Here is a 13990-nt window from a genome sequence, read left to right on the forward strand (position 1 = left end):
CCCCCTTTAATAAACCTAACACTAAGCCCCTGAAGATCTTCCTACCTTGTGTTCACCTCGCCGGGTTCACCGATCGGTCCAGAGTCTTGATCCAAGCCCAAGCGGGGGGCTGAAGAGTGATGTCCATCCTCGGGCTGAAGTCTGGATCCAAGTGGCGGCTGAAGAAATCCATCATCGGGCTGAAGTCGGAAGTCCATCATCGGGATGAAGTCTTTTATCAAGCCGCATCTTCAATCTTCTTTCTTCTGGAGCGGAGCGGAGCCATCTTCTTCCAAGCCGACGTGGAACATCCTCTTCAACCGACGACTAGACGACGAATGACGGTTCCTTTAAGGGACGTCATCCAAGATGGCGACCCTCGAACTCCGATTGGCTGATAGGATTCTATCAGCCAATCGGAATTAAGGTAGGAATATTCTGATTGGCTGATGGAATCAGCCAATCAGAATCAAGTTCAATCAGATTGAGCTCGCATTCTATTGGCTGATCGGAACAGCCAATAGAATGCAAGCTCAATCTGATTGGCTGATCGGATCAGCCAATTGGATTGAACTTGATTCTGATTGGCTGATTCCATCAGCCAATCAGAATATTCCTACCTTAATTCCGATTGGCTGATAGAATCCTATCAGCCAATCGGAATTCGAGGGACGCCATCTTGGATGACGTCCCTTAAAGTAACCGTCATTCGTCGTCTAGTCGTCGGTTGAAGAGGATGTTCCGCGTCGGCTTGGAAGAAGATGGCTCCGCTCCGCTCCAGAAGAAAGAAGATTGAAGATGCGGCTTGATAGAAGACTTCATCCCGATGATGGACTTCCGACTTCAGCCCAATGATGGATTTCTTCAGCCGCCGCTTGGATCCAGACTTCAGCCCGAGGATGGACATCACTCTTCATCCCCCCGCTTGGGCTTGGATCAAGACTCTGGACCGATCGGTGAACCCGGCGAGGTGAACACAAGGTAGGAAGATCTTCAGGGGCTTAGTGTTAGGTTTATTTAAGGGGGGGTTGGGTTAGATTAGGGGTATGTGGGTGGTGGGTTGTAATGTTGGGGGGGGTATTGTATATGTTTTTTTTACAGGCAAAAGAGCTGAATTATTTGGGGCATGCCCCGCAAAGGGCCCTGTTCAGGGCTGGTAAGGTAAAAGAGCTTTGAACTTTAGTAATTTAGAATAGGGTAGGGCATTTTTTTTATTTTGGGGGTCTTTGTTATTTTATTAGGGGGCTTAGAGTAGGTGTAATTAGTTTAAAATTGTTGTAATTTTTTCTAATGTTTGTAAATACTTTTTTATTTTTTGTAACTTAGTTCTTTTTTATTTTTTGTACTTTAGTTAGTTTATTTAATTGTATTTATTTGTAGGAATTGTATTTAATTAATTTATTGATAGTGTAGTGTTAGGTTTAATTGTAGATAATTGTAGGTATTTTATTTAATTAATTTAATGATAGTGTAGTGTTAGGTTTAATTGTATCTTAGGTTAGGATTTATTTTACAGGTAATTTTGTTATTATTTTAATTAGGTAACTATTAAATAGTTCTTAACTATTTAAATAGCTATTGTACCTGGTTAAAATAATTACAAAGTTGCCTGTAAAATAAATATTAATCCTAAAATAGCTACAATGTAATTATTATTTATATTGTAGCTATATTAGGGTTTATTTTACAGGTAAGTATTTAGCTTTAAATAGGAATAAGTTATTTAATAAGAGTTAATTTATTTAGTTAGAATAAAATTATATTTAACTTAGGGGGTGTTAGGGTTACGGTTAGAATTAGCTTTAGGGGTTAAAAAATTTATTAGAATAGCGGTGAGCTCCGGTCGGCAGATTAGGGGTTAATTATTGTAGGTAGCTGGCGGCAACGTTGTGGGGGGAAGATTAGAGGTTAATAAATATAATATAGGGGTCGGCGGTGTTAGGGGCAGCAGATTAGGGGTACATAAGGATAACGTAGGTGGCGGCGCTTTGCGGTCGGCAGATTAGGGGTTAATTATTGTAGGTAGCTGTCGGCGACGTTGTGGGGGGCAGATTAGAGGTTAATAAATATAATATAGGGGTCGGCGGTGTTAGGGGCAGCAGATTAGGGGTACATAAGGATAACGTAGGTGGCGGCGCTTTGCGGTCGGCAGATTAGGGGTTAATTATTGTAGGTAGCTGGCGGCGACGTTGTGGGGGGCAGATTAGAGGTTAATAAATATAATATAGGGGTCGGCGGTGTTAGGGGCAGCAGATTAGGGGTACATAAGGATAACGTAGGTGGCGGTCGGCAGATTAGGGGTTAAAAATATTTAATCGAGTGGCGGCGATGTGGGGGGACCTCAGTTTAGGGGTACATAGGTAGTTTATGGGTGTTAGTGTACTTTAGAGCACAGTAGTTAAGAGCTTTATGAACCGGCGTTAGCCGAGAAAGCTCTTAACTACTGACTTTTTTCTGCGGCTGGAGTTTTGTCGTTAGATTTCTAACGCTCACTTCAGACACGACTCTAAATACCGGAGTTAGAAAGATCCCATTGAAAAGATAGGATACGCAATTGACGTAAGGGGATCTGCGGTATGGAAAAGTCGCGGAAAAGTGAGCGTTAGACCCTTTTTTGACTGACTCCAAATACCGGCGGTAGCCTAAAACCAGCGTTAGGAGCCTCTAACGCTGGTTTTCACGGCTACCGCCAAACTCTAAATCTAGGCCTTAGAGTTCCCACTCTGTATTGTGCACACAATATGACTTGTCGAGAAAACAACAATATACTGATTTGTGAATGGGCACAACCTTTGTCACATGGTACAAGAAGTCTTAATTTTAAGGGACAGTGTACACCTATTTTCATATAACTGTATGTAATATACACTGCTATACAGATGAATAGGCACAGATAACGATCTAAAAATCCAGTATAAAACCATTTAAAAACTTACTTAGAAGCCCCTAGTTTAGCACTGTTGATAAGGTTAGGCTGGGACATCCAGTGAAAGGGGCTGAGAAAGCAGAAAAAGCAGGCACAAACAATAGCAGCAAGAATCTGTAGACCTGGGTCTGATTTGATACTTTGGGGCTTGGTTAAGATTCTGAAAATCAGCAAACGGTTACCAAAAAATAAGCAAAACTATATTGTTACAAAAAGATTTCCAGATGGGCTATATAAATGGATCAACTTCAAAACATTTATGCAAAGAAAAACCTAGTGTACAATGTCCCTTTAAACTCCAAGATGGTGTTGCCCAGTGTGACGATGCAGAGCTTAAAGGGATAGTAAACCCACATTTTTTCTTTCATGATTCGGATACAGCATGCAATTTTTAAGTAACTTTCTAATTTACTCATATTATCATTTTTTCTTCGTTCTCTTGCTATCTTTATTTGAAAAGGCAGGAATGAAAGCTTTGGAGCCGGCCTATTTTGTGTTCAGTACCCTGAATAGGGCTTGCTGATTGGTGCCTGCATTTAGCCATCCAATCAGCAAGCGAAACCCAGGTTCTCAACCTAAAATGGGCCAGCTCCAAAGCTTTTATTCCTGCTTTTTCAAATAAAGATAGCAAGAGAACGAATAAAAAATGATAATAGAATTAAATTAGAAAGCTGCTTAAAATTGCATGCTCTATCCGAATCATGAAAGAAAAAAATTGGGTTTAGTACCCCTTTGAGAACCAGGGTTAAATTAAGAAAATGGTTGTGATGAAAGCAGCAGGCACAGGTAGAGTTGCCACCTTTCTTGGAAGAAAATACCGGCCATGTTAATTAACATAAATTTGCATAAATAATTAAACAGCATAACTCAAAAACTAAAGCACAGGAGGAAAACAATAGTGTGATCAGCAGTAAGCAGCTACTCTAGTTGTACCCAGCAGTTTAATGTTTAAAGTAAAAAATAATTGTATAGAGACATCCTTTGCATATATCACTACCCAAAGACAAATGTATATGACTAGCTGAAACATTTATATTATTAATATAATATGAAACACAAGCCCACAGCATGTGATCATTTAGTGTTTCACACTTTTTGTCCTGCCTCAATGTCAATGTAGTTTTTGATCCTCAGTAAATCTCACATAGTTTATCTTGATTGTTGTGATTTATTTGATTGTATGTTCATAAACCATTATATATACATATTTCCATGTCAAAAGACAGAACATTTGTCTATGGCTATTTTAATATATGTTTCTTTAGCTAGGCAAAGTATTCAAATATAAGAAGAAAAATAAATATACCATTACATTACATTTCACTGTAACCATATTTATTATCTGTTATTATTTAATTATGACTTCTAAAATAATAAATTCATAGGTTAAGTAGATTATTTTCTAGTCACCTTATTAAGCATAATATTAACAACTGAATTAATTTATTACACTGTTTTGTATCTTGTAATGACAATAGGTTTAATAAGAACTGTTTCAGAATTATATTTCATGTAGCATTTTAACAGAATTTATCCTCAAACTACACTAAATTTAGTAGATGTATTTATATGTGTGATTAAAGTATTAAAAAGAATTAAAAGTCTCTGTTTATTGTTCCTTATAAGCAGTACATGATATATTTTTTATTTCTTAAAATATCAACTATATAATCTTGTGCAGTTACATTTATGGAATAGGTTTTAGCTTAATATCACAAAATTATATTAGTAATTTCTAACTCTAACACAAGTTGGATTCTTTGCATTGAAGACACTAAATACAGAAGTAAAAAGTACTCATATGCGTTTTACTTTAAAATCATTATTTACTGTTGGGTCAGTAAATTTTTAAATTGTTAAGAAAACCGTGCTTACCTTCTGAATGGGAGTCCAGGTGATCTACACGTATGATGGAATCCAAACCTGGGATAGAGAAAGCTAAGGTGTAAGGTATTTTCTACCTTAGGCTATGTAATATATTTGTGACTCCACCTCTAATACAACATGTGCACTGTACAATATAGTAGAAACTGTGTTTTACTGAGACACACAAGAATACACATACCTAGAAACAGACACACATACAAAAACAGACACACATGCACACATACAAAAACAGACACAAATGCACTCAAACAAAAACAGACACACATGCAGACATACAAAAACAGACACACATCCACACAGACACACATGCACTCAAAAATAGACACACATACACATACAAAAACAGACAAGCTTGCACATACACACGTGCAAAAACAGACACACATACACAGACAAAAACCGACCCACATGCAAACATACAAAAACAGACACAGATGCACACATACAAAAACAGACACACATGCAAACATACAAAAACAGACACACATTCACACAGACAAAAACAGACACAAATGCACTCAAACAAAAACAGACACACATGCACACAGACAAAAACAGACACACATGCACTCAAAAATAGACACACATACAAAAACAGACAAGCATGCACACATACAAAAACAGAAACACATGCACACAGACAAAAACAGACACAAATGCACACAGACAAAAACAGACGCACATACACTCAGACAAAAACCGGCACACATGCAAACATACAAAAACAGACACACATGCACACATACAAAAAACAGACACACATGCAAACATAAAAAACAGACTCACATGCACACATACAAAAACAGACATACATGCACACAAACAAAAACAAACACACATGCACACATACAAAAACAGACATACATACACACATAGAAAAACAGACACACATGCACACATACAAAAACAGGCAAACATACAAAAACAGACACACATGCACACATACAAAAACAGACACACATGCAAACATACAAAAACAGACACACATGGACACATACAAAAACAGACACACATGCACACATACAAAAACAGGCGTACATGCACACATACAAAAACAGGCACTGAGACAAAAACAGACACATATGCACGCATTCAAAAACAGACACATGCATGCATACAAAAATACATTTATATATACAAAAACAGACACACATGCACACATACAAAAACACATTTACATATACAAAAATAGACACACATGCATTTAGACAAAAACAGACACACATGCACACAGATACAAAACAGAATCACACTCTACATACACACAGCAAATACACACAGACAAAAACAGACATACATGTGTTAAGACACTTGCACATACAAACAGATATGTATAGACACATAAAAACAGTCACATGCATACAGACATAGACACATAGAAAATAGCAGACACACTAACAAATACTAACAGGCACACACACAAAAAAGCAGACACATATAAACACAGACACATAGTACAACAGACACACATAAAAACAGACACATTACTACAGACATAGATACATAGAAAAACAGAACACATATACATAAGTAGACAGATACACATGCACACAGACGTAAGGAAGAACACACTGACAGACAGAAATACACACAAAGGCACAGACACATAAAACAAAGACACATACACAGAGAAAAATGCATAAACCAATGCATAGGACATCAATTGTTGTTTTTTATTAGTATTAATTTGCAAAAAGAAAAAACAAACTGTTGGGGTTGATTCACTTAGTAAAAAAATGTTTAATGAATGTGATCTGTTTTGTTTTATAAAGTACTCATATGCATTTTACTTTAAAATCAATATTTACTGTTGGGTCAGTAAATTTTTAAATTGTTAAGAAAATCGTGCTTACCTTCTGAATGGCAGTTCAGGTGATCTACACGTATGATGGAATCCAAACCTGGGATAGAGAAAGCTAAGGTGAAAAGTATTTTCTACCTTAGGCTATGTAATATATTTGTGACTCCACCTCTAATACAACATGTGCACTGTACAATATAGTAGAAAGTGTGTTTTACTGAGACACACAAGAATACACATACCTAGAAAAAAACACACATACAAAAACAGACACACTTGCACACAGACAAAAACAGACACAAATGCACTCAAACAAAAACAGACACACATGCACACAGACAAAAACAGACACATGCTCACATACAAAAACAGACACACATGCACACCTACAAAAACAGACACACATGCACACAGACAAAACAGACACAAATGCACTCAAACAAAAACAGACACACATGCACACAGACAAAAACAGACACACATGCACTCAAAAATAGACACACATACAAAAACAGACTAGCATGCACACATACAAAAACAGAAACACATGCACACAGACAAAAACAGACACAAATGCACACAGACAAAAACAGACGCACATACACTCAGACAAAAACCGGCACACATGCAAACATACAAAAACAGACACACATGCACACATACAAAAAACAGACATACATGCAAACATAAAAAACAGACACACATGCACACATACAAAAAGAGACATACATGCACACAAACAAAAACAAACATACATGCACACATACAAAAACAGACATACATACACACATAGAAAAACAGACACACATGCACACATACAAAAACAGGCAAACATACAAAAACAGACACACATGCACACATACAAAAACAGACACACATGCAAACATACAAAAACAGACACACATGGACACATACAAAAACAGACACACATGCACACATACAAAAACAGGTGTACATGCACACATACAAAAACAGGCACTGAGACAAAAACAGACACATATGCACGCATTCAAAAACAGACACATGCACGCATACAAAAAATACATTTACATATACAAAAACAGACACACATGCACACATACAAAAACACATTTACATATACAAAATAGACACACATGCATTTAGACAAAAACAGACACACATGCACACAGACACATACAAAACAGAATCACACTCTACATACACACAGCAAATACACACAGACAAAAACAGACATACATGTGTTAAGACACTTGCACATACAAACAGATATGTATACACACATAAAAACAGTCACATGCATACAGACATAGACACATAGAAAATAGAAAACACACTAACAAATACTAACAGGCACACACACAAAAAAGCAGACACATATAAACACAGACACATAGTACAACAGACACACATAAAAACAGACACATTACTACAGACATAGATACATAGAAAAACAGAACATATATACATAAGTAGACAGATACACATGCACACAGACGTAAGGAAGAACACACTGACAGACAGAGATACACACAAAGGCACAGACACATAAAACAAAGACACATACACAGAGAAAAATGCATAAACCAATGCATAGGACATCCATTGTTGTTTTTTATTATTATTAATTTGCAAAAAGAAAAAACAAACTGTTGGGGTTGATTCACTTAGTAAAAATTTTTTAATGAATGTGATCTGTTTTGTTTTATAAAGTACTCATATGCATTTTACTTTAAAATCAATATTTACTGTTGGGTCAGTAAATTTTTAAATTGTTAAGAAAATCGTGCTTACCTTCTGAATGGCAGTTCAGGTGATCTACACGTATGATGGAATCCAAACCTGGGATAGAGAAAGCTAAGGTGAAAGGTATTTTCTACCTTAGGCTATGTAATATATTTGTGACTCCACCTCTAATACAACATGTGCACTGTTCAATATAGTAGAAACGGTCACCTAGATTACGAGTTTTGCGTTAACAGGGGTGCGGTGTTAACAAGCAGTTTTCCCTCACCGCTCACCTGCAGACAACGCTGGTATTACAGGTTTTTTTAAACCCGGCGTTAGCCACAAAAAAGTGAGCGGAGAACAAAATTTAGCTGCAGGAAAAAGAAGAAATGCAGGCACTGCTGAGGATATCTTAAAACGGTAAATCTTTATTTGAGTAGCAATTAAAAAGTGAACAGCTACAACCGCTGTAAAGATAGCAGGAAAAGGTACAAAACCGGCAAAAGGCAAGGCTGGGGAGAAAAATAGACACAGAAAAATGTGTCTATTTTTCTCCCCAGCCTTGCCTTTTGCCGGTTTTGTACCTTTTCCTGCTATCTTTACAGCGGTTGTAGCTGTTCACTTTTTAATTGCTACTCAAATAAAGATTTACCGTTTTAAGATATCCTCAGCAGTGCCTGCATTTCTTCTTTTTCCTGCACCTACATAGTGGCTTGGTTTCGCCACTGCTACGGCACTCTGTTGGCTCCCTATGGAAAGACTACACTGAAACCGGCGTCACTTCCGGTTGTCTTGCCGAGTCCGCAGACGCTGCCAGGAACGCCGCAATCTCGTGTCTTTCATCTCTCAACAAAATTTAGCTCCACATCTCACCTCAATACCAGCGTTGCTTACGGTAGCGGTGAGCTGGCCAAACGTGCTTGTGCACGATTTCCCCATAGGAATCAATGGGGGAGAATCGGCTGAAAAAAACCTAACACCTGCAAAAAAGCAGCGTTCAGCTTCTAACGCAGCCCCATTGATTCCTATGGGAAAATACTTTTATGTCTACACCTAACACCCTAACATGAACCCCGAGCCTAAACACCCCTAATATTACACTTATTAACCCCTAATCTGACGCCCCCGACATCGCCGACACCTGCATTTTATTATTATCCCCTAATCTGCCGCTCCGGACACCGCCGCCACCTACATTATCCCTATGAACCCCTAATCTGCTGCCCCCAACATCGCCGACACCTACTTTTTATTTATTAACCCCTAATCTGCCGCCGCCACTATAATAAAGTTATTAACCCCTAAATCTAAGTCTAACAGTAAAACCCCCCTAACTTAAATATAATTTAAATACATCTAAATAAATTTTTTATCATTAACTAAATTATTCCTATTTAAAACTAAATACTTACCTATAAAATAAACCCTAAGATAGCTACAATATAACTAATAGTTACATTGTAGCCATTTTAGGATTTATTTTTATTTTACAGGCAAGTTTGTATTTATTTAAACTAGGTAGAATAGTTATTAAATAGTTATTAACTATTTAATAACTACCTAGTTAAAATAAATACAAATTTACCTGTAAAATAAACCCTAACCTAAGTTACAATTACACCTAACACTACACTACAACACACTAAATTACAGAAAATAATAAAATAATTACAAGAATTTTAAACTAATTACACCTAATCTAATCCCCCTAATAAAATAAAAAAGTCCCCCAAAATAATAAAAAGTCCTACCCTATACTAAATTACAAATAGCCCTTAAAATGGCCTTTTGCGGGGCATTGCCAAAAAGTAATCAGCACTTTTATCCGGAAAAAAAAATACAATACCCCCCCAACATTAAAACCCACCACCCACACACCCAATCCTACTCTAAAACCCACCCAATCCCCCCTTAATAAAACCTAACACTAACCCCTTGAAGATCACCCTACCTTGAGACGTCTTCACCCAACCAGGCAGAAGTGGTCCTCCAGACGGCCAGAAGTCTTCATCCAATCCGGGCAGAAGAGGACCTCCAGACGGGCAGAAGTCTTCATCCAGGCGGCATCTTCTATCTTCATCCATCCGGAGCGGAGCGGGTCCATCCTTAAGCCATCCGACTCTTCCATCTGACGACTAACACTAAATGACGATACCTTTAAGTGACGTCATCCAAGATGGCGTCCCTTCAATTCCGATTGGCTGATAGAATTCCGAATTCCGATTGGCTGATTGGATCAGCCAATAGGATTGAGCTCGCATTCTATTGGCTGTTCCAATCAGCCAATAGAATGCAAGCTCAATCCTATTGGCTGATTGGATCAGCCAATAGGATTGAACTTCAATCCTATTGGCTGATTGCATCAGCCAATAGGATTTTTTCTACCTTAATTCCGATTGGCTGATAGAATTCTATCAGCCAATCAGAATTGAAGGGATGCCATCTTGGATGACGTCACTTAAAGGTACAGTCATTTAGTGTTAGTCGTAGGATGGAAGAGGATGCTCCGCGTCGGATGGCTTGAAGATGGACCCGCTCCGCTCCGGATGTATGAAGATAGAAGATGCCGTCTGGATGAAGACTTCTGCCCGTCTGGAGGTCCTCTTCTGCCCGGATCGGATGAAGACTTCTGGCCGTCTGGAGGACCACTTCTGCCCGGTTGGGTGAAGACGTCTCAAGGTAGGATGATCTTCAAGGGGTTAGTGTTAGGTTTTATTAAGGGGGGATTGGGTGAGTTTTAGAGTAGGGTTGGGTGTGTGGGTGGTGGGTTTTAATGTTGGGGGGGGTATTGTATTTTTTTTTACAGGTAAAAGAGCTGATTACTTTGGGGCCATGCCCAGCAAAAGGCCCTTTTAAGGGCTATTTGTAATTTAGTATAGGGTATGGCTTTTTATTATTTTTGGGGGCTTTTTTATTTTATTAGGGGAATTAGATTAGGTGTTATTAGTTTAAAATTCTTGCAATTATTTTATTATTTTCTGTAATTTAGTGTTTGTTTTTTTCGTACTTTAGTTTATTTAATTTAATTGTAATTAATTGTAGTTAGTTTAGGTAATTAATTTAATTGTGGTGTAGTGTTAGGTGTAATTGTAATTTAGGTTAGGGTTATTTTATAGGTAAATTTGTACTTATTTTAACTAGGTAGCTATTAAATAGTTAATAACTATTTAATAACTATTCTACCTAGTTAAAATTAATACAAACATGCCTGTAAAATAAAATAAATCCTAAAATGGCTACAATGTAACTATTAGTTATATTGTAGCTATCTTAGGGTTTATTTTATAGGTAAGTATTTAGTTTTAAATAGGAATAATTTAGTAAATGATAAAAAATTTATTTAGATGTATTTAAATTATATTTAAGTTGGGGGGTGTTAGGGTTAGACTTAGATTTTGGGGTTAATAAATTTAATATAGTTGCGGCAACGTTGGGGGCGGCAGATTAGGGGTTAATAAATGTAGGTAGGTGTCGGCGATGTTAGGGACGGCAGATTAGGGGTTAATAAAATGTATCTAATGTTTGTGAGGTGGGAGTGCGGCAGTTTAGGGGTTAACATATTTATTGAAGTGGCGGCGATGTCCGGTCGGCAGATTAGGGGTTAAAAAATGTATTAAAGTGTTTGCGATGTGGGGGGGGGGGGCTCGGTTTAGGGGTTATTAGGTAGTTTATGGGTGTTAGTGTACTTTTTAGCACTTTAGTTAAGAGTTTTATGTTACAGCGTTAGCCCATAAAACTCTTAACTACTGACTTTTAAATGCGGTAGGAGTCTTGACAGGAGAGGGTGTACCGCTCACTTTTTTCAAGACTCGTAATACCGGCGTTAGGCAAATCCCATTAAAAAGATAGGATACGCAATTGACGTAAGTGGATTTGCGGTATGCTCGAGTCGCGGAAAAAAAGTGACTCGTAATACCAGCGGGCGTTAAAAAGCAGCGTTAGGACCTCTCAACGCTGCTTTTTAAGGCTAACGCTAGACTCATAATCTAGCAGTGTATTTTACTTAGACACACAAGAATACACTTACCTAGAAACACACACACATACAAAAACAAACACACTTGCACACACAAAAAAACAGACACAAATGCACTCAAACGAAAACAGACACACATGCACACAGACACACATGCACTCAAAAATAGACACACATGCTCACAGACACACATGCACTCAAAAATAGACACACATGCACACAGACACACATGCACTCAAACATAGACACAGACAAAAACAGACACACATGCACACAGACAAAAACAGACGCACATACACAAATGCAAAAACAGACACACATACACTCAGACAAAAACCAACACACATGCAAACATACAAAAACAGACACACATGCACACATACAAAAACAGACACATATGTACACATACAAAAACAGACACACATGCACACATACAAAAACAGACACACATGAACACAGACAAAAACAGACGCACATGCACACATACAAAAACAGACAAACGTGCACACATAAAAAAACAGACACACATGCACACATACAAAAACAGACACACATGCAAACATACAAAAACAGACACACATTCACACATACAAAACAGAAACACATGCACACATACAAAAACAGACGCACATGCAAACATACAAAAACAGACACACATGCACACATACAAAAACAGACGCACATGCAAACATACAAAAACAGACACACATGCACACATGCACACATACAAAAACAGACGCACATGCAAACATACAAAAACAGACACACATGCACACATACAAAAACAGACGTACAGGCACTAAGACATAAACAGACACACATGCACGCATACAAAAAAAACACATTTACATATACAAAAACATACAAAAACAGACACACATGCACTCAGAAAAAAATAGACACATGCACACAGACACATACGAAACAGGATCACACTCTACATACACACAGCAAACACACACACACACAGACAAAATCAGACATACATCTGTTCAAACAGACACTTGCACACACAAACAAATATGTATGCACACATAAAAACAGTCACATGCATACAAACATAGACACATAGAAAATAGCAGACACACTAACAAATACTAACAGGCACACACACACACAAATGCAGATACATATAAACACAGACACACATAAAAACAGACACATTACTACAGACATAGACACATAGAAAAACAGAGCACATATACATAAGTAGACAGATACACATGCACACAGACGTAAGGAAGAACACACTGACAGACAGAAATACACACAAAGGCACAGAGGCCCATTTATTAAGCTCCGTATGGAGTTTGTGGGCCCGTGTTTCTGGCGAGTCTTCAGACTTGCCAGAAACAGCAGTTATGAAGCAGCGGTCTAAAGACCGCTGCTCCATAACCCTGTCCGCCTGCTCTGAGCAGGCGGACAGGAATCGCCACAATTCAACCCGATCAAGTACGATCGGGTTGACTGACACCTCCCTGCTGGCGGCTGATTGGTCGCGAGTCTGCAGGGGGCGGCGCTGTACCAGCAGCTCTATTGAGCTGCTGGTGCAATGCTGAATACGGAGAGCGTATTCCTCTCCGCATTCAGTGAGGTCTTGCGGACCTGATCCGCAATGTCGGATCAGGTCCGCAAGACCTTTGATACATAGGCCTCACAGACACAAAAAAAAAGGCAGATACACAGAGAAAATGCATAAACCAATGCAAAAGAC

The 13990-nt window shown here is 38.1% G+C and overlaps 1 protein-coding gene across 3 annotated transcripts in view; it reads right to left on the minus strand.

Moving 5' to 3' along the window:
* The window catches only part of LOC128660438 (collagen alpha-1(VI) chain-like), a 303740-nt gene extending 297067 nt beyond the window's left edge, over positions 1-6673 (minus strand). Inside the window, exons 1-2 of one of the 3 annotated variants that reach the window (XR_008402529.1) lie at positions 6646-6667; positions 4781-4828 (exon numbers count right to left, since the gene is read on the minus strand). The gene's annotated coding sequence lies outside the window, so the exon portion shown is untranslated. Of the gene's footprint in view, positions 1-4780; positions 4829-6645 lie in introns of those variants that run through there. The other 2 variants (XM_053714284.1, XM_053714285.1) reach the window with 2 other exon arrangements.
* Positions 6674-13990: the final 7317 nt, after the last annotated feature.

The sequence above is a fragment of the Bombina bombina genome, chromosome 5 (genome assembly GCF_027579735.1).
Source record: "Bombina bombina isolate aBomBom1 chromosome 5, aBomBom1.pri, whole genome shotgun sequence".
NCBI lineage: Eukaryota > Metazoa > Chordata > Amphibia > Anura > Bombinatoridae > Bombina > Bombina bombina.